We start from the raw sequence: 23,166 nt of genomic DNA, 5'->3' as shown, positions 1-23,166 counted from the left end.
CAAATTAAACACTGCTACCTCAATTGGAAAGACACACCTTCCTCATGATAAAAGAATATAGAACTAAGCTAAGACAAAAGAGAGTCATCCCAGGGAATGGACACGAGATATGCACGAGATCCAGCCAAGAACACAAAATCACTCAGAACTTTGAGCCAGACCTGGGAAACAGAGACGGACAAGATATCCTTTCATCAACGCTTAACTAGGAAGGGTGCGGGGGGAGGATCTAATGTACCCGGGGGGGCGGAGGGCGGTGAACCGCTGCTGTCGCACGTTTACAGTACCTTGACAGGGGGGAGGGGGGAGGGGGGAGGGGGAGAGGGGGAGAGGGAGAGGGGGTGGAAGCAGGGGGAGGGTCATGCAGCGCGGACAATCCTTGCTTGGTGGGGCTATCAACTTTTTCTTTTTTCTTTCTTATTTCTTTTTCACCTACTTACACATACTTCCCTATCCCAACCCAGACCCCGGGGGGGCCCAAAGACGGGTGGCGAGAGGTGAGTCCACACCGAAGGCAGAGATCATATAGAGGTCACAACCCAGAGAGCAGCTATCCTAAAGGGGAACCATGACTACTCACAACACTCAAGGCCTAGCACAGATTACAGCTGACATCAAGATTGTGTCACTGAACGTCAAAGGCCTCAACCACCCCGTCAAGCAACGGAAAACACTAGACTACCTGAATAGGCTCAAAGCCGACGTGTACGTGCTCCAAGAAACTAGAGTGACCACAGAGGATGCTAACAAACTTAAGGCAAACTGGATAAGCGACATAGTATGCTCACCAGCAGTCAACAAAAAAGGAGGGGTGATAACCATTATAAGCAAGAAAGGGAAATTCAAGACTCTGGGCAGTGCAGCAGACACGGAAGGCAGGAGACTAGTCACAAGCATCAAAAGAGGAGAGGAAGTAATGCACATAGCTAACATCTACGGGCCGAATGCCTCAAAAAAAAAGTTCTGGGAGGAGGTAGAAAGCGAGCTTAGCAGGATCCCACTGGGAGAACTAGTGATAATGGCAGGGGACATGAACGAGGCGATGGATAATGCCACAGACAGGCACCCGCACAGGCCGAGCCATGCCACACAAGAACAGAACACACTAAAAAACCTTTGCACCAAGCTTGCACTAGCGGACCCATGGAGACTACAACACCCCAGTGCCAGGGAGTACTCATTCTATTCAGCACCACACAACTCATATAGCAGAATAGACTATATCCTCATGTCAAGCTCACACACACACCTGACGGACAGAACGGAGATAGGACCGATAACAGTCTCAGACCATGCCCACATCTCCCTCTCCATAAGTGGGAAACACAATGAGCTACCGAACAGGGGGTGGCGTCTCAATAGTGACATACTTGAGGATCCCGCCAACACCGGGGAGATTGAGGAGGCGATCAAAGAATATCTCTTATTTAACGACACAAAGGACACAAAGGAGGAGACACTGTGGGACGCGCTCAAAGCCACAATAAGGGGGAAACTTATAAGTATTAAGGCAAGAATGAACAAAAAAAGGAACAAACACATTAAAGAACTGGAAGAACAAATAAAGGAACTAGAGAACAACCACATCGCAAACATACTAGACAGGAATACACTCACAACACTAACAAAGAAAAAGTATGACCTCAACAGACTATTAAGCGAGAGGGCAACGACATGGATAAACAAATACAAATCCATAAACTTATGCTCAGCCAACAAAGCAGGTAGGGCACTTGCAGGGTACCTAAAAGCCAAACAGAGACAGCACTCAGTTGCAGCGATCACCGACACAGACAACATAACGCACACAGGGAACAAACAAATCCTCGAAACCTTCAGGAGGTTTTACAAAGACCTATACACCGCAGACAAAGCACTAAAGGCGGATGGAGGGGCGAGCCTTCTCGAGAAACTTGACCTACCCAAGCTAAGCGGCGAACAAAGTGAGGCGCTAGACCAAAACATAACAAAAGCAGAGGTAGGGATGGCCATAGACGCACTAAAACCCAACAAAGCCCCGGGGCCAGACGGATTCACAGTGACCTTTTACAAAAAGTTCCAAACGCAGCTTAAAGAAATACTAGTGAGAGTATTCCAGACTTGTGCAGAGAAAGGAAGCTTGACAGACTCAATGGCAGAGGCAAACATTATTGTCATCCCCAAAGAAGGGAAGGACCCACAATTCCCACAAAACTACAGGCCAATATCCCTAATAAACGTAGACTGCAAAATCTACGCTAAAGTAATGGCAGCTAGAATAAACACATACCTACCCACCCTCATACACAAAACACAAGTGGGATACCTGAAAAACAGGCTCTCACAGGACAACACGAGACTGCTCTGCCACCTAATAAACCGCACGGCAAACAGCACAGAGAAGGCAGTAATGATTGCACTAGACGCAGAAAAAGCCTTCAACAGAGTCTCGTGGCAATTCCTAAACGAATGTATCCGCAAATTCGGATTCGGAGATAGATACAGAGGAATGATAATGTCCCTATACAAAAACCCCCGAGCTCGAGTGGTAGTGAACGCAGCAACATCAGAAACATTCACCCTAAGTAGAGGGACGAGACAAGGATGCCCCCTGTCACCAGGATTATTCCTGCTGGCAATAGAACCCCTTCTCCACATGATCAGAACAAACACGCAGATCACAGGTGTGAAAGTGGAGGGTCAAGCCTTCAAACTTGCAGCCTATGCGGATGACATCCTGATCACCACAAGCAACCCACGGGAGTCAATCGAGGCACTGGTACAAACAATAGAGGAATATGCACACGTCTCAGGCTATAAACTCAACAGGGATAAATCAGAATGCAAACCAATGAACTGCCACACTACCAGAGCAGTACTAGGCAAGTCAGGCCTGGCATGGCAAACGAAACCCCTAAAATATCTGGGACTCCTCTTTGGGAAGGACCTCAGATCAACACTAGAGCACAACGAGGAAGCAATGCTGAAAAAGATTAAGACGAAGCTAGACACATGGGGACCCAAATTCGTCAGCTGGTGGGGCAGAGTAGAGACAGTTAAGATGATGATCACCCCTATGCTCAACTACTTGCTGTCCATGCTACCACTATCACTAACGACAGACTTCCACAAACAAATCGACAAAGCCATTAACTTGTTCCTATGGGGAGGTAAAAAATCTAGAATAAGTCTAGCAAAGCTCAGGCTGAAAAAAGAGCAAGGGGGACTGAACCTCACAAACTATAAGGCCTTCCAGACGGCATGCCTTGCCAAACAAGGGCTACACTGGGTAGCACCAACACCAGAATATATGCCAGTATGGCTGGAGCTAGAAAGAGGCATTCTAGGAGGAGCAGACCCAATCATGGCCCTCACGGCAAATAGACACCCAGAAGCCAAAAACTCAATAATACGGAACACAAAAATAGCACTACGGAGATTGGATAAAGAGCTAGAAGTAAGCATCAGAGGCACCAAATGGGAGTCATTATGGTACAACACCAAAATCACATACAAAGGGAAAACGCTAGACAGCAAAGAATGGCTCAGCAGGGGCATAACAACACCGTCACAACTAGAGGCAGGAAACAACCCACTCACCTACAAGACGCTCCAACAAACAACTAGCCTACCAGAGAAGGAATTCTACGAGTTCCTAAGAATCAAAGCAGCCATCACCAGAGCAAACCTCTCCAAACACAAACCAACCATCATACAGTATGCACAGAACATAAACACGGCAGGTCACCAAACAGCGCAGATCTACAAAATAATCACACCACGCAGCACCACTCTTAATGACAAAACAATAGCCTTCTGGGAAGAGACCATCCACAGACCGCTAAGTGAAGAAGAGAAGGCCAGACTATGGACATCAGCGTCCAAAAACAAGATCACACCACAGTTAGCACAAACAAAATACTGGATACTACACAGACTACACTGGACACCGGCGAAACTAGAGAGAGTTGGGGCCAGCGACAACAGCAAGTGCTGGAACTGCCACAAAGCAAGGGGGGACCTAGCCCACATGATATACGACTGCCCCAAAGTCAAAGCGTTCTGGAATAAAGTATACAACCTAATAGACTCGATCACGGGATGCCAGATACAACGAGGGCTAGCAGGGATAATCACCGGATTCCTTGAGCCACAACTCCAATCCAAAGAAATACGTGATCTAGTCGACATGCTCCTGGCGGCAGCTGTAAAAAATATTCTGGGGTACTGGAAGAACTCCAGCAAAGCCACTTTCAAGCGCTGGTTCAACTGGGTAACATTCCTTCGAGGGGCAGACAACATCACCACCAAACACAAGGCGGCGAACCACACAGCCAAAGAGGACATGTGGGCAGCCCTAGACGAGTATCTGATGCAATAAACCCCCCCCCCCCCCCGTCCCCCCTCTCTCTTCTTCCTTCTTTCTCTCTCTCTTTGCTACCACCGGGCCAAGCATACATGTAAAAGCAGCCCAAGAAAGACAACTGTATACAATGTACATGTGAAACTTATTCAATTCAATAAAAATTTCTGAAATAAAAAAAAATAAAAAAAAGACTGAGGGTTAGCTCTTCTCCAGATCAGTGCTTGCTGGCGTGGAAAGAAAAGAAATGATGTCAGTGCGCCTAGGTGGTGCCGTAGGTGTCACTTCCGGTGCAGACGCCACCAACAGACGTGGAGCCTGTCGGCACGCAGGGGTACTGCTCATGAAAACATTTCCGGATCCAATCTGATGCCTGGGAAATTCAAAGATGAGGAATCTGTGGCTAGAAGTATCTATCAGATAAAACCCACTGAAATAGGGAGCTTGATCTATAGAGATAACCAAATAAACCCATTGATTAATAAAGAGATAACATGACTGGGATTCCCCCCTGTGTACTTCGAAACAAGATTTATACTGGTCTAAAACCTTTTTGCTTTACTGGAGTGTTGGGTTAGGAATACTGTATGTCTATCCAAATATTCCCTCTTGCTTCTACTAGAACAATTATCTGAAGGCACCAATTTATGTCTGAGGAATTTTACAAACATTTTTTTTCAGAAGTTAGTCTGTCACCAAAGTAGCTACGAACATAAAGAACACCAACGTGATTTCACTTAATACAAGGTTTTGCCTAGTTAATAACTCAAAACCTTTGTTAGACTTCACTCGGACTTTGCAGACCAATATTCCCCAGCTGGAAAACAGTAGCAGTGGAGGGAAAAATACTTATGATGCCAGGACCTCAATGGTCCAAATTACCACTTTAATACAAATTATGCATGAATTGCCTTAAAACAATTTTTCAAATTAAATACATATTTATACTTACTGAATAAAAGAACAAGGGAAACACGGACTTGGACAATGCCTTTGCGGTGGAGCGGGCCAGCTTTGAAGACTTAATCATTCCAAGTGATTCAAAAATTAAAACGTGGTAACAATATATTGATTCATTTATTCATAGGCGGGGTCAAATTCCGCACATGGCTTAGCACTAGGAGCAAGGTTCTCACTTTCTTGGTCTTTAAGCCAGGCATGAAGACCACAAGCTAGACATTTCCCTTCATACAAAATCCACCTCCGCGCAATAATGTTATATCACTACGCATTAGCCAGCACCAGGCCTTAAAGTCCCGAGTCTACAAAAACTGCGCTAAGATGGTTTGAAGGATAAATCTAAAGACCTGTCCAATCACCTACTGGACTAGGAATTCTCGAAAGTTTGTTCAGGAGGTCCTAGAAGACAGTCTTGTTAACCAACAGAACCCTATGATATCCCTACACAAAACAAAAGCAGAACGAAATGTATGTCACTACATTTTTTTTCAAACACCAATAATGTATCCAGATACATCAACCATATTTGCCACATTTTTAACTCAAACTACCTTCACAAAGAGACTCCCGGGTGCCGCTCGAAGTCGTTGCTGCAAAGCGGGACGTGCCCTTCACTCAAGTAACTTAATCGCTCTGTTAATTGTGGGCATTAGCGGGAGCCGGCGTGCTCTATTCATTCACTCTTGTGACCCAATCGCCTTGCTAACTGTGGACATCAGTGGGAGCCGGCGTGCTCCATTCCTGGTTTTTCGAATCCGGTGTGACCAGAGGACTCCCACAGCGCGAGCGGGACTGCGAGGCCCACAGGTAATTGCGCCGGACCAGCGCGCACACCTGCTGCCTCTTCCGGCTCGCTCCTCCTCCTACTTAATCTCGCTCACCCGCGCGAACGCGGGACGCGCGCGAAGACCGGGCAAAGAACAGGCCCTCTACGGCCCTCATCGGCCAGAGGAGGCTGGGCCCCAGATCTTGGTCATTGCCTGAGTAAGTAGTGATCCATCCATTATCATAGTTACTACCACAGTTATTTTTGCGCTATGGCTACAGCTGTTAATAGTCCTGCTACTGTCGGATTGGACAAAAATGGGGGCATGTTAAACCGGACCCTGGATGATTATTTTCCCAAAATTGTTCCTGAAGGGGATAAAGAACTGTTGCTAGCTGAGCGGCGGGCAGATCGACGCCGTTCAATTGAACGAATTAAAAACAGGACTCTGTCTGAACCGATCATGTCTGTCACCTTGGATGATGATTTCAACATTTGTTTGTCAGGCAATATATCACCAACTGCTAGCGTGCCCCTATTACTTAAAGAATGTTTAGCCCCTGCTGTGTCACCTACGCAAATCCAACCAGATCAACCAACCGTGACACATGACTTTCCTAGTACATCTAAAATTTCTAGCATTATGATCTCGCCCACCATTAGGCCTGGCAAGGTAGTAAGAGGCAAAAACATGAGATCATTGCCATATAAAATACATGGACCCCCACCTGCCAAAAGGAGACGGAAGAAAACTGACACAAATAAGCCCAAACTAAGTTACACCGATTTTGGGAAGAAGGTGAATCCAGTTACTATCACGACCATGGGAGAACCTGCTACTAAGCATGCAATAGCGCCTGCTTCAACTACCCCAACACTCGTGATACCATCTTCCCAAGTGGTTATAGAACCTGACATCATCCATACCTCAATAGAAGAAGGTCTGCAACCAGCCTCTCCTAAGACTCTCTTGGATAATATAGAACTGATTGTCCGAAGTTATATGCTTGCCTTAGTTGAAAGATTTAGGGGAATGGAATCAAGGCTGGGGAAAATAGAGGGGGACCTGACATTACTTGCGAATTCTATCATGTCATTAGGGTCATTAGGGCCTCTGCAAGCGCTACATCCTCAAAAAACCTTAATTCCACAGCCCACCCCCCTAAAAGATGCGGTAGTTGTAATACCTCCTACCTCTAATATTGGTAACAATCAGATAGCAGCTATTTCAGCTGTCCCTAATCATTCGCATACTGGTGTATTATCATCTGTTAGCAAACCTTCTAACAAACCCAAGCCAAAACAGTTAACAATATCTACGGGTAGACCAAATATAACACCAATTGGTAATACTGATATCCCAGCCAATATACAGGTAAGGGAATCAAGCATCCCCCCTAACAGACCCTCAAGATCAGAAGTGAACGAGAACAGTCATGCAAGAGGGGGACAGGACAGGAGACCACCTATGGAACTCCCGCCGGAAGCTCTACCGTATGTGGTTGTACTTACCGGGGTTCCTGAATTGTCAAGTGGTAAACGGGAAGGTTATTCTCAATTAAAAAACAAAATAATGCACTGGCTATCATTGTATAGACCAAAAATTAACCAGGTAAATGGTGAAATAGTCCATGTTCGACGCTTGTCTTGGCTGGGTGGAAGAACAAAGGATATAGGGGGTGATATTGTAGTTGTAAATTTCAGGGATAGAAAAGCAGTCCAATACATTCTGAATTGGCCCTTTGGCAATGAAAATAATTGTATTGTACCCCGTCCCTTGACTTCTTTTTACCCAAGGTCTACAGTATTCCCCCCCCAACACTTAACCAACAACATCCATTTCACCAACCGCTTTTCCAACATGGAGGCTGCCATGAACCCCGCTTACATGCATCAATTAGTTCCTCCTTCTGTGATGCATGGGTGGAATACCATACCGGCGAGTCGTAATTTGGGTGGAAATGAAAACATGACTCACTTGGTGCCATTTACTCCCTTAGAGTTAACAAACAGGTTTGACGTATTTAGTGGGTTGGAGGAATGTGATTGATGCTTAAAGAGAATTGAGGATGTTGGGGGGGATTGAAAGTGTCCCATGTATAATGGGGCTTTACGAAGAAAAAGGAACTAGTTACTCAAAGATAGTGCCATGTACAGGTGTAACAAGTGATGATGTGAATAGTAGTTTGCCTGTTGTTCCTCCTGTAGTGTCTTTTGGGATAAATGAGGGATCCCCATTGTTTACACCAGCCATAAGGCAAGGAAGTAGTGATGACGCCAGGGGAAATGTAAATGCTGCATGTCTAGTGAGATACAATGAAGGAAAGGGGACAAGTGGTCCCATGATGGGCTTACGCGCTGTTGTTTCAAGTAACGATGAAGTCAATAGTAGTCAGTCTGTTGCGCCACCTGTAGTGACTCATGGTTCCAACGAGGGTCCCCCCTTGTTAACACTTGTTTCATGGAATATAGCAGGGGTGCGCGCAAAATTATGTGATCCCGTTTGGAATGAATATATGAACTCTTTTGATATTTGTGTATTACAGGAAACATGGGCCACAGTACAGACGCATAGGGTTGGTTATAAAACTTACCACATAGAGGCTGTGCCTTCAATAAGAGGTCGCGCATCTGGAGGTCTGCTAATATGGATCAGTGTTTCTATTAAAATAGGCATAAAAATGCTTAACACTGATTCTCCTGACATACTTGGTCTGGAAGTAACCACAGCAGACAATAGGGTGATTTACCTTTTTAATGTGTATAACAGCCCCCAGTCTTCCCATAAGGAATCAACATGTATAGGGAAGCTAGAGCTACTTATGGATTCATTAAAAATTGGTGCAAGTATTATCCTATGTGGGGATTTGAACTGTAACTTCGAACCAATCACAGATATAGTGCATCTGTTCGAAGACGAGGATACTGCCAATGGAATACCAGCCCTGAATGAAAATAGAATGGTGGCTGGTACTGCATTGGCTCTGCAGATCACAAGGTTGCTGACTTCTCATGGCCTGAGAGCATGTAATGGGCGTATGCCATCTGACAGCCCGAAAGCCCCTACTTTTAAGAGACGTGACTATGGAAGCAAACTAGATTATGTCATAGTCTCTCTAGATCTATGGCCACTCACAGAAGACCTAAAAGTCAAAGAGAGATTTGAAAGTGACCACTTCCCCCTGGAAACAAGCTTCCAACAAAGCATGCTAAAGGGGATGGAAGCCACGGAGGGAGGCCGTAATCAAGCATCCTCACCCATAAAAGACAACATTGTCCTTAGTAACAATCGCAGGGCGGTTAAATGGGCTTATGTACTGGATAAAGAGGACTTATTGGCCAATATATACAGTACCTTTGCAGACACCCTAAACTCATACTGCCCCTATAGCTGCGACCCCAAAGAATTTATTAATCTGCACAAATCCCTCTTCAGCAAACTATTAGAACTTCTTACAAGAATCCCTAAAAAAGGTGCAGGTATGACTAATGTAAAAGCTATCGGCAAACCTTGGTACAACAAGGAATGCCGTCTTGCCAAAACTGCACTGATTAATGCTGTTAAAGGGGAAAGTGCATTAGAAATTAGAGTTAAAAGGAAGGCTTATAACAAAATTATAGTAAGAGCGAAATCCTCCTGGGATGAGGAAATATGGCTCAGTATGCTAACAGCCGCCAAAAACAAGAACCAGAGACAATTTTGGGAATTAGCAGCTAAGGGAAACAATCGTCAGTCAGGTTCTAGGGAGGTCTACTTAGATGAGGATACTTGGGTCAAACATTTCACATCACTATATGCAGCCAAATCTTCAATCGATGTTGCTGCATCAGATGTACCCACTGTCACTACACGAGTAAACGCCCACCCGGTAGTATTCAGTATACATGAAACAGAGATAGCGATTGCTATGGTAAAGAAAGGGAAGGCACCTGGCCTAGATAAAATCCCGGGCGATCTTTATTTGTCTAACATTGATGTTTGGGCACCCTATCTGAATCACCTATTTAATATAGTTGCAGCCACCGACCATATTCCGGACACATGGAATGGCGCAGAAATCATTACCATTTTTAAAAAAGGGGATCGTGGCGATCCAGCCAATTATCGCCCCATTAGTCTTTTAGACATAACACAGAAGATCTATGCTAGGCATATTTTAAATCGGATAAACTCATGGTTGGAGGATGAGTCAGTTTTATCTAAATACCAGGCGGGATTTAGGAACAAAACAGGTACAATAGACCAGGTACTTAGGCTATGCTGCTTGTATTGGAAATACGTTATCATCCGCAAAGGTCACTTATATGTGACCTTTGTAGATCTGCGAGCAGCATTTGACCTAATTCCTTGTGATTTACTCTGGAAAACCTTGAATAGGCAAGGGCTGTCAGGCGAATTACTAAAACTTGTGATGGGCTTGCATCTGGAGAATTATGCCAAGGTCAGGTGGGGCCCAAATGGGGAACTCACAGACCCAATCCCGATAAAAAGGGGAGTACGACAGGGATGCGTACTGGCACCCACACTTTTCTCCCTTTACGTAAACGATATTGCAGCCTACATGGAAAATTGTGATAATGATGCGCCCCGATTGGGAGGGGAACGTGTTGCGTCCCTCCTTTTCGCGGATGACACAATTTTGATCTCGCAAACACCACGCGGCCTACAGACCCTTCTAGATAGATTCCAACAGTATTGTACCTCAAAAGGACTAGAAATCAATATACAAAAAAACCAAATATATGGTACTAAACCCGCACAAAACTTTTAAAAGGAATTTAATGTTAAACGGACACAAATTAGACTACGAACACAGTTTTTCATATCTGGGAGTCCTGTTAGATTCTTCAATGGGTTGGGGTCCACAACTAGAGAAATCAAAACTGGTGTTTAAACAAAATTGTTTTCCAATATTGCAGAGACACAGCAAAAGTGTGAATAAGGCGGTTACCCCAGCAGTAGAGCTTTTTAGATATAAGGTTCAATCAGCCTCACTGTATGGGGCGGAAATCTGGGGGCCAGTGTGTAAGAAAACCTTTGAAGCACTTGAGAATAAATTCATTAGGGGTCTTTTAAAAGTTCCCAGGAATACCCCACTGGTACCCTTATTTCTTGATCTAAATATTAAACACACAGACCATCACACAATATTGAGACCAGTACTGTTGTGGGTTAGACTATGGACAACTATTGAACTATCTGATTATAAAAATGGCTTGAAAGAAGTCCTTGAGCTCGATAGCGATAGGAAAATCTTTTGGTTTAAGCATGTTAAAACCTGGTTAATGAAGCTCGGATTAATACACTTTTGGAACGAGCCTGGTTCTTTAAACCCAGCTTCTAAGAAAATACTTAAACTGTCTTTTTGGTCATATGTGAGTCACGATTCCGTGTACACAAGAACGCACGGTCCTCTTACAGAAAAATTCCTTATGGTAAAAAATGAGGCATCCTTTGAACAATTTTTTGATGAAATCGAGCCACCACTGGCTAAATCTCTGTATATAAAATTCAGATATGGTACATTGAGGTCCAAGGCAACAGAGAAAAGATGGGGGAAAATAGACAACGATTACTGCAGTCTATGCACCAACAATCAAAGGGAGGACATTTATCACATACTGTTTTTCTGCCCTAGCTATGCTAAGGCAAGGGAAAGATGGATAGTCCCTCTGTGCCGGAATATTGGCTCCACCTCCCATAGGGAAGCTGGTAGGATCCTAAGTACGGACACCAGTCAAGTAATTGTGTTCGGAATTAGTAAATTTTTGTTGTCCGTTTATTTTATCAGACGGAAACTAAACCTTACATTTTAATTAAGGAAAAACTGCCATCCTGAAATCTGTAAATCATGAATTGTGTCTAGCTATTGTGTCTTCTCAAATTTTCGGTTGTTATAATCAATTTAATGTTTTTTTATTAGATTTTTAAACATTTTAATATATTTATTCATTTTCTGAGCCAAACAAACTGTAATCTTGTGTGTCCAAAGATGATCACATATGATGAAACATAGATTTATAACAGGGTGCTCAACTACAATGAATTGTAAGTTCTATATGTGGTGAATGTTACTTAGTTTGTTATATTTTATTGTATCTTTTATGTTGCAAGTCAACGAAATAAAGATTAAAACTTGAACTTGACTTGACTCCCGGGTATTCAAAATAGACTTCACTGAGTTTATTTAAACAAGACATGCCAAAGAAATTACCTAAATAATGAAATTATAAAGGTGGGACATGGCTGTGAGGACAGTGTATTCCATACCCAAATGTACAAAGCAGTTCATCTATGCAATACTGTGAAAGCTGTTGCCTTTCACCCATTCAGTTACAGTAAATACAATTTTTTGCACCGAGTGCCAGTACAAACTCTTTAATAATGGGAAGACGATCAAAAGGATATTCAAACCTCTAGGTGAATATCACATGGGCATTCTGAAACAAAGAATGACAATTTTGAGCCATGTTCGAGAAAATGAAATCGAGCTCCGAAAGAAGTATTCTGAATGAACTACCGGTTCTAAAGGAACAACTGCAGATTGATAGATGAAATATTGTATTGAAAGGGCTAAACTAAAAAGATAAATAGTAGGAAATTATAACCTTGGCTTATTTGTATGGCAAAATCAAAACATTCACTAAACATGCTAAACATAAGGTGTGCATCAAAACACATACTTAATGTATCACTCGAGCACAGCGTTCTGAATGTTCCAAGACGTTAAAGATAAAAACTAAAAATTAAAAAAACATGAAACAGTCTGAACATATGAAAGCAAATTAATATCATCACCAATCTAAGTAACTTATTAGTGATACCTAAAGGAAATGATTATTTACATTTTCAGGTGCCTTACTCTCATACCATTCAATAATAGCCTGCCTGCACAAAGCGGTGCTTGGATGTGGACTACCCAGACAATGTCGGGCAACAGTTAATCTGGCAACTACCATAAAATTAAAGAAGAATAAAAAATGAGTAATAATCAAAAGTCCCTTTTTTATTATCCTAATACACTAAACGTTTATAGTATCTTCAAAGATAAACCCTAAACGATTGCAGACAGTATCCTCCCCTCGCCCATATACTGGGGCAAATAATAAAAATATAGAGTAGATCATTCACTTTGGATTGCCATGCGGGGCGTGCAGTGTTTGTCCCCAAACCAAGAAATCGACCGAGGTCGATATCGGGACTAATCGCCCGTGGACACAGAAAAGGTTCACTAACTGCAACAGCAGCAATTTGATATATCAAATTACTTGCCCTTGCCAATTGCGATACGTCGGCATGACCACCCGGAAGATCAGGACAAGGTTACAAGAACATAAAAGCACAGTGCGGTGTAAGAAACAAGCCACCCGTCTCACCGCACACTTCCTGGAGAAGGGACACGGTCCTGAAGACTTCTGTTGGACGGTCCTAGAACAACCTCAAATACCCCTATCCTGTACTGACATCAGCAGGTTTCTCTTCAAAATCGAACAGAAGTGGGTGTATCGCCTTAACAGTGACAAGGAGGGACTCAACGAACCCATTCCCTGGATGTCCTTGTGAGGCCTGAACTTGTATTCTGGAATAGTGATCGTATGGGTTTTCGCCATTTTTTCTGTACCTCTATAAATCTAACCCCATTTGCCTAACAATCACTCTTGGTGGGGGGTTATGACTAACTAATTGGCTTCGGTCCGTATTCATGACTGGCGCATAGCCCGACCTGTCTTGTAGCCTAATTTACGCACTTTTTGCATTTTTTGTGCGTGGGACTACATATCCCAGCATGCCTGTGATCACGTGATCCTATCACGTGATCGCCCCCTCGCTTGCACAATGAGGAAGTGCATATCTATCCATTTGGAAGACACATCGGTGCCCCCCCAAGCAGTACAGTAGACTGCCAGGAGACACCGACGGACAGGTAAGGGAGCGCTAGCCTGTCTTGTGCGCGTTGGGCGTCTACTTGTGAACGCGCAGAAAGATACTGATCAAGCGATCGTCAGGTTTGGCGCATTGCAACTCTGGCTGCCTGTTTGAGATCGCGCTGAATATCTATACCACCAGCGTGGTGTTTAGAAATTACCAAACGGTATTTTAATTTTGGGCAGTGTATTTACAAGCTGACACGCTCGAATTTCTGAGCCATTGATACCTCAGTTAATTCTATTTATACCTGGTCTGCCAATATCTGACGAGTGGGGTTGAGTGCGAGTGGGCTGGTCCGCACTTTGACAGTGTGGACCGTGTGGGACGCTGATGGCCATATTGTGAACTCGTGTATCTGTTCATTTTCGCGCTCTAAAGAAATTACTTATGAATTCTTTATAGAGCGGTGCTCCTCATACCTGCGCTGTAGCCAGGTGGGGTGAAGCCTCTCAACCATCAAATTTGGGTGAGTTTTGCCAGCTGGCAATATGTGTTTTATACATGTGAAATGTGCATTCATCACAGTATTTATTCATAGGAATGTGACTTTTTCATGTTCTTTTTCTTTATTTTGTTTGTCTTATCGTGTGGATTGAATACCGTGTGACGCAACAGTATACGGTTGAGTATATACCTGAAGGTCAGGTTTTATTTTCTTTAATCCTATCAGCAGTGTTTTTACCATTCGGTCCTGAAGAATGCATTTTGAAACTAGGTTCAGTATAATGCAGAAACATGTTGACCAATACTGAGCGCGGTGATTTTTTGAAACCCGCACTCACACTTGCTTTTTAACTCTTAGGGATTGGGGGACACTAATAAATGTTGTTTGTCCACCTAATCACCTAATTTTATATTTTCCTCCACTTATCACCGCTTTATCACTACAACACTGCCTTTACAGTTGCCACGTTTAATGTATTCTTGTGTACCATTTAAACATCCCTTACCTCACACACTTCGGTCACGGTAACATCTGACCGGCCGTTCTGTCTCCTGGGTGAGGAGAATCCAAATGATGAGAAATAGGGCGGTACAGTGTGGCTTCTGATGGAAATCATTTCTCCAGATGCTCTTGAGCCTCAACGTGGCCCGCGTCTCACTCACACGGATAAAGTCTTCAATGGTGTCTCTTGTGTAGCATTGGTGTTTTGATCCACTCTGGTTTGACCATATTTTTGTGACCCCCAGGTGTACTTTGTTGTGTTGATTGTGGACTACCCAGACAATGTCGGGCAACAGTTAATCTGGCAACTACCATAAAATTAAAGAAGAATAAAAAATGAGTAATAATCAAAAGTCCCTTTTTTATTATCCTAATACACTAAACGTTTATAGTATCTTCAAAGATAAACCCTAAACGATTGCAGACAGTATCCTCCCCTCGCCCATATACTGGGGCAAATAATAAAAATATAGAGTAGATCATTCACTTTGGATTGCCATTTTAAGCATGAAGAGGTTGAAAAAAGTCCACGTTGAAGTATTTAGCTGTGTATAATATTTACTTGTGATCGAGGTCACTTCCGAGAGACACTAATTGACAGAGGATGCACAGGCCCTCGTGTATGTGCATTTCCTGGCAAAAACAGAAAACAATTTGAGACAGAAAAACTTAACAGGACGGGTCATCTTTTCCTAAGAGGGAGCAATACGTTGGTATTTTAGAGAAAAGAGTTTGTTACTGGAGTCTTTTCCAACTGAGAACTTCTCTGGCAGTGATCTGCTGGACACTGTTCAGAGGGCCCAGCAAAGTCACCTTGCATCCTTACTATGTCATTTTCTGCTGTTGTCCACTAGTCACCAAGGCTGGTTTCACAGGTACTATGCCTAAGTGCCAGTTTTTTACACCACTCGCGTCTACAGTCCTGGCGCTGCTCTCCATCTGTGCTAGAATGACGAGACCGAGAGCTTTTACATGCCTGTCATATGTGGAGGCTACTCAAGTGCCCCTGCGTGTAGTGCCAGGATTACTAGTGGATAAAGTGCTCCAGTGTCCAATGCCGCGTTCAAGTACCAGATCAAGCAGAGTGCTCTCAGCATCACTCCCACCATGACACCTAGATGGTCTTCTAGTCTAGCTACAGCAGGTCTGATGATGCAGAAACGTCACTCTGCTTTTTTGCTTTTGGGCAATGTTTGCAATTGTGACTATCTGGATGCTACCGAGTTAAAGTAAATTATCTTGTACAACAGATGCATTTAGTGCGTTTTAATTATGAATAGGGCAATGAATAACAATCAACACCTCGCAGATTTTGGTTTGCTAAGATATAAGCTTTCAAAAAGTGGGAAGTGCAGATTTTTTTTTTTTAATCACCTTCAGTGTAACCAAGAAACAAATAAATGCCTATTTTGTGCAAATATTTCAAATGCACGTGCTCGATATCACTAAAAACTACAAACCACTGAACACGGTTCCTGTTTTTTTATCGTATATTAATTTTAAAAACGGCATATATTCCAGTTTGGTAAACAATGCATGCGAAAAAACGTAGCCTAAAAGAGAAGTCGCAGGGGCACTTGAGTAGCCTCCACATATGACAGGCACATATGACAGGCATGTAAAAGCTCTCAGTCTCCGCATTACCTTCTTTCCAGGCTCTGTACCTCTACCCTAAGGAATACAGGACATGCCTCTATATATAATGCCGATACAATGTAAATCCTGTTTAAATGAAATCTAAACGGCCAGCTTGGTTGATAGCTTTGTGTAACAACACCTATTACTTAAAGTCCAGTTAATCAGGCCCTAGACAGTGGAGCATAAATAGGAAAACAATCCAACATTCTTTCCTGCATTGAAAGCTTCAGCACTACAGAAGATCTTGCTTGGTATTTAAAAGGAAGATTCAAGATCAACAACATCGAATTAGGTTGGCCAGTTCAGTTCAGTTCATTTATTTGTTTCGAAGGTTAAAAACCATCATGAAAATACATAGTAAAAATAATACATAATCTCAACGTGACATTAAAAAAGGGCATCAAGTTAAAAAGGGTTTTTTGTGAACAGTAGAACCAAGGTGCAAATATAATACAAGACCCCATATAACATTTTAGGTCACTCCCAGACCCACCAATTGCGTCAACCCCTTGTATTTCTCAATTTAAAAGCAACTTTAAGGAAACTTGTGATAGCAAATAGAGTTCGCAATTCAGTGGCTCTTTGCAAATACAGTAAAGCAGATTTGGCATGGATAATATTTGAGTCCTTTAAGACACCCACTAAAAATCTTTGGCGCGGTGTTTTATAAAAAGAGCACAATAATACAAAATGAAGGGTGTCCTGCGGAGACCTATTGTCGCAGCCGCAGGCACCCTTCTGCTCAATTGTTTGAGTGAACCCTAATGGATAAGATAAAATATGGTGCAACAAATTGAGCCTAAAACGAGTCATTAAAAACCTCTCGTGCTGACTGAACATTAAAAAGAGGTATGGTTCCATGCCTGCTTGATTAGAAACAAGCAAATGAGCAACTGCCAAGGGTTTAGTAGAGTCACGCTCCCTCCTCTTGCCATTAAATTTATCCAGCAGTTGCCTTTGAACAGAGTGTCTGGAGTATATGTCCACCGTAGAGGGGTCCAAGAATAGCCTTTGTTCATCAATATCCCCCAAAGTATCTTTAACATATTTCAGCCAGGGGATTTGAAGGCATTTCTCTTTCATCAGGCAATCCCGCATGATCTGTCTGGTTAATTCCGCGTTGGGGTTTGACCAAATTTTAAGCCAGGCCAATATGGGTCTCAGTCTAATCAGGTCGGCTATAAATGTGGTTCCCAGCTCTTCGTGTGTTATTGCTGCAGGGATGGTCAGCGGAAGTTTTAGCAATTTTTTTAGAAATTTATCTTCCTCTCTTTGTATTGGTAGTGCATCTCTGATACCCCACACTTCCGCTCCATAGATGGTCTTTGAGATGCTAACTGATCTGTACAAAGTCATCACCTGCTCTGGGGACCAGCGTCCCATTCTACGGGCAAAGTTTAGTATAGCTCCATTAGCTGAGACTAGTCTCCTCGCCCTCTCCTCTATCAGAGGGGCGAAATTTAACTTCTCATCGAATAAAAGGCCCAAGTATGGAAATGTTTTGACAATGTCCAAGACATGATCCCCCAGTTTAAATACGAATTTCTTCTGTGGTTTCTTCCCCACTATCATGATGAAAGATTTTGTCATATTAACGGAGAGGTCCAATTTCCTCATGAAATCCGAGAAACCCTTGATTAAGAGCTGCAGACCAACAGCCGTCCGGGCTAGGAGGACCGCGTCGTCGGCGTACAAAAGTACTGGTAGATGACGCGAGCCTACCTTTGGGCAGTCAGTTCCCAGTGTTATCAGGTCGTTCTCCAAGCCATTTATATAAAGGGAGAATAGGAATGGCGCCAAGATACACCCCTGCCTCACCCCGCCCGAGCACGGGAAGGGATCAGTACTCGCCCCCCCCGCGCTGTAGCGGACCTTGGCAGTGGTGTTCCAGTGAAGCTCCCTCAAGATGTTAATGAGATCCGGATCAATTCCCAGGTTAGACATGAGTGTCCATAGTTTGGCTCTGTTGACATTGTCAAACGCCTCTGCTAAGTCCATGAACCCCATGTAGATGGTGCCATCAGACGCCTTGGTGTACTTGGCGGTGAGAAGGTATAGGTTAAGGCATTGGTCACTAGTTGACCTGCCTGTTCTGAACCCATACTGGGTGTCCACCAAGATGTTGTGGGTGTCAGTCCATTCTAATAGGCGGTTGAGAAGTGCCCTCCCTAGTACCTTGGCGGAAACATCAATAAGCGAGATCGGTCTGTAGCACTGCGGGCTGTCCCTACAGCCTTTCTTATAAATCGGGACAATCACCGCCGTGGAACATGATCTCGGCAGACCCGATTTGATTGCTGCGTTCAGAACTCTCGTTACCATTGGGGCCCATAGCTCGGTGTTACTAAGAAATAGATCTGGGGGGGTCCCATCCGGGCCCGGAGCTTTGTTCCGTGTTAGCCCTTTGATTGCTTTGAGTACTTCATCCAAAGATAGTTCAAATTTTTCTGCCCTTGTTCCCCTCCATATTCCATCACCAGTGTCTACCTCCTGTTGGTTGTACAAGGATTTGAAATGAGCGACCCATTGTTCCGGCAGGATATTTGAGTTGATGACTGGGGAGCTCGAATCGTGAAAACATGGTCTATTTATAATTTTCCAAAACTGGGCATAGTCCTTATTTTCACCAGCCTCCCTTAAGTCAGCCCAGACTTCTTTTTGGAGAGTCCCTTTCCTGATCTTTACCTGGGTTTTATAATTCTGTCTGCAGCGAGTGATTTCAACCTTGTCCCTAGGGGTCTTTTTTAAACTCCGTTTTAGGTCTCTTAGCGCTTTGGAACAGTTAGAGTCAAACCATCTTGGAGAGGAAAACTGTTTTGCGCGCTTCTTGGTTGTCAGGAGTCTCTCTATAATTTTAGTTAAGGATTCAAACGCCTCTACTACTCCTTTCCCCTCTGTTGTATGATCTAAACAGGTCTCTATGTGGGCTTTCCCTTCATCCACTAATTTGACATAAAATTCTTGGGGGTTAATCACTGACCACCTTAGGCGTCTCCCTTGGTCTGTTGGTTGGATTTCTGTTTGGTGGATCACCCCTGGGTCTTTTCTAATTACATCGTTCCCTATAATTTCTATTAGAATAGGGTTGTGGTCACTGAAGGGACTCCACTCTGTACTGGTATTTAAAATCTGTTCTCTAGCACAAGCGGAAATCATTATATAATCTATTATAGACCCCCACTTTTGCCCTTAAATGTCGGTGTTGGGGATTCGCCTACCTTGAGTGCTGTTAGATCCATAACATGAGTGAGGGCGAAATTGTCTAAAAGCTTCATCAGGGTTGTACCCTCTTTACTGTGTGAAAAATGGGGGCCTTTTTCTAGTGGACAAGCTGACCAATCGAGAGTTAGAGGAAGTAGTTTGGGGCATAGGTGACAATTAAAATCCCCCATCAACAGGACAGTTGGTTCTGGCCCCTTCGTCCTTCGATCTAGTTCCTCGTTTAGTCTGCTCTCCAACTCCACTAAGATTGGGAAATTCCCCTCCACCGGTCCGGAGTTATAAAAATTTACAAACAGTAGACTCTCCCCCTGATGTAAAAGTTTAACTGCTTGTATGTTGTCTGACAAACTGACTGGGTATGACCAAGTGCCTTTCAGGTCTAAGTCTACATATAATGCTAGGCCTCCTTTTGCTCTGCCCGAATTTGTCCCTTGGGCAGGTCTAAAGAAACACTTGTAGCCCTCCAGTTGACATGGGCCCGAGTCCCTAGCCCAAGTTTCTTGGAGCGCTATAACATGAAAACGCTTTATGTATTCTAGCCACTCCTTGCTTTCTAATTTGGCGTCCAGCCCTGCGATATTCCAGGATAGGATGGTCAGACCCTTCCTAATCTCTTTATCTCTTACTATTTGTGTTTCAATTAATCTATCCTCACCAGCTCTGGGTAAGTCTATGTTGGTTATTTTGTTCTCCCCCTGACACCGGAATGAGTCTAATCTCCCAATTGGTGTACTCTCCTCACTCCCACGATTGCCCCCTATTTCTGGACCTGGACACCTACTAGTGGCTAGGCTTGCTATGCTGTTTTCTGAGGGTTTAAGTCAATCGATATCCTCTAGTGATTGGATTGGGGCAAATCTATTTCTCCATTGTGCGTAGTCTCGGGGAGAATAGGGTTGTTCGAGGTGGTTTGCTAGTCTAGATCTATATGGGCGCTGTGGTCTACCCAGCGTCCACCCTCCCTCATCACCCACACGATTGTTATTCCGGGTCCTTGGGTAAAAATACCCAAGTGGGAGTGCGCTAATAGTACTGGTTTGATTCCTGTTGGGATTCTTTAGGATGTACTCAACCAGACTAGTGTCAGTGAAGTTTGCGACTATGCAGTCTCCTCTTATATCTTTGTTTCTCCCCCCGATCCAGTTTGCCCTTCTTACACTTGCTATCTCCCCTCTTTCCCCATTATTTAAGGGTCTGTGAATGTTCAGCCACTTGGAGATTTTGGTAAGCAATTGGTAGTGTGTTTCTCTCTCGTTAGACCTGATTTCTGGTACCCCTGCAAAAATTATTACAAAAGGACTCGCCTCAGGGGGTAGATCTATATGTGGGGCATGAGTGTTGGTGTTATAAGCGGGGTCGGGGTCTGTATAACAGTGATTATAATTCCCTTCCCTCTGAGGGCGATCTTCCTGTCTCCATTGCATTAGTGGTTTTAAGGGGGGTTTCTCCCTCTGTGTGTTATTCGCACCTTGATTGTGTCTCCCTCTAGAGTCATCGTTGGAATCCCCTTTAGGATTTTGGGCAGTTTTGGGGGCCTCATGAATCTGGGCTAAAGCATGTTGAGAGTGACTAACGCAGTTATTATTTTGCAGTCTCTTTGAATTTGCCTTGTCTTTTGTGCCTTCCTCATTTGAGTGGGGTGGGTCGGGCGGAGTTTTTGTAAGTGTGTGCTCTAGTACCTTGGACTGTTTGGAGAGCTCACACATTATTTTATCCACCTTGCTTATTATAGGCTTTAATTGTGCCACAATGAAGGATTCTAGCTGTTTTTTGAGACCTGTGACTACTGTCTCGATCCACTCTGGTGGGATGGGTTCTACTTGGGAGTCATTTTCTACTGTTATATACTCTTGTAAACGTATTGGAGAGTTATCTCTAACTAGTGCTTTCCTCTGTCTCTGATATCCCTTGTTCCTCCCCAATCGCTTCCTTTTTTTCCGATGGGTCATGTCATTGAGCTCAGAGGTTTCTGGGCCTGAGGATTGTGCACAGGGGACATCCTCTATGTCATTGTTTGTTTGGGATATACTGTCCTGTATATTTGGGCTATCAGCTATTAGTACGTCTCTAGAGGTTGTTTGAGTGATAGCATTGAGGTTGGGCGAGGAGGATAAACTCCGTTCCATACGTTCAATTTCCCCTGTGACTTTCTTTAACATTAGGTCAATTGCTGTGGGTTTGTTCCCCTTTGCAAGTGCGCCCTCCTTTATTTCCCCCCGTGTGGGTTTAGGGGTCGCTCTTTTGTTTGATTTGATCCCAGCCGAACGTGTGTTGGGATGGGTAGACATAGTTCCCTTAAAGGACTCCTACCTTATCACAACAGCTCTGTGCTGCGTAGGTTTCTGCCAATCCTCTTGTGTGATTCCGTGGGGGTTTGGTTACCGGCTTTGGGCGGGCTTCAATACCCTGTGCAAAATCCCTATACTCACAATGCAGTACCTGGGTATATTGTCAAAGGGGGAGCGTAGGGGCTAAGAGGGATGGCCCGTCCCGTCCCTCGTTGTCCCCGGACGGCCACAGATGGCCCGCCCTCTGCCCGGGCTCCGCCCGGCGCCGTCCGCGCGCGTCCGCGACGCGGAGGAAGAGCCCAGTTTTAATAGCGCCTCCGGGCGCACTGCGTGAGGAAGTGGGCGGAAGTTGTCGCTCAGCCCTCTGGGAGCTGTAGTCTCCAGCCGCCGCGATGGAGTGGGGATGCGAGACCACAGCGTCAGGGCCCCAGGAGCGATGTGGCGTCCCGCTGGTGTGTCAGGCTTAGGTGGGCTGCCTGCGTGCTGGTAAAGATGGCTGGTTGGCCATTAAGTGCTTCTCCCCAAAATACGAAGCTCTCTCCAATTAAGCAAAAAAACTGGTGATCTAGAATGAAATAAGCTATGGAGTAAGTGGCTGAACTGGGCTTACATGCACCCTTATTTTAATACAAGTTTAGCATTATTTTATCGCACATCGTTTATTGTTATGTTTGCATGAGCTTACCTCAGAATGGTTTGGTACTTCCTCGGTACAAGATCCCCCTCAGAAAGATGCCCTGTGAGGTGAAGATGACAAGTTGCTGTTTACATACTGAACTATAGACGCGGTTTTGTATTTTCACCGGAAGGTGAGATGCTGCTGCTTCGCTACAAATATGATGAAAGGTGCCACCGGATGGAGTCCTGAGAAGGCTTATAAAGGGTGCTCAAGCATCTATGCATACAAGACGCGCTGGTTGTCTGACTACAGATAAATTGGTGCCTTTTGTCTTTTATATACCATGTGTGTCTCTCACTTTCACTTTTGCGTCATTCCTCAACAATAAACAGTAAACGACCCAGCACACTGCCAGCTCACCTCAAAGATGCCTGGTCTATTCCTCATCTGTGGAA

At 44.1% G+C, this 23,166-nt stretch overlaps 1 protein-coding gene across 31 annotated transcripts in view; it reads right to left on the bottom strand.

Annotated features, from left to right (window-relative positions):
- MAP4 (microtubule associated protein 4) overlaps positions 1–23,166 on the bottom strand; it is a 1,839,191-nt gene that overhangs the window by 527,249 nt on the left and 1,288,776 nt on the right. The window lies entirely within an intron of this gene.

Source organism: Lissotriton helveticus, chromosome 10 (assembly GCF_964261635.1).
Source record: "Lissotriton helveticus chromosome 10, aLisHel1.1, whole genome shotgun sequence".
In the NCBI taxonomy this organism is placed as follows: Eukaryota; Metazoa; Chordata; class Amphibia; order Caudata; family Salamandridae; genus Lissotriton; species Lissotriton helveticus.
Note: the sequence above shows the minus strand (reverse complement) of the source record. Positions and strands in the feature narration are given on the sequence as shown.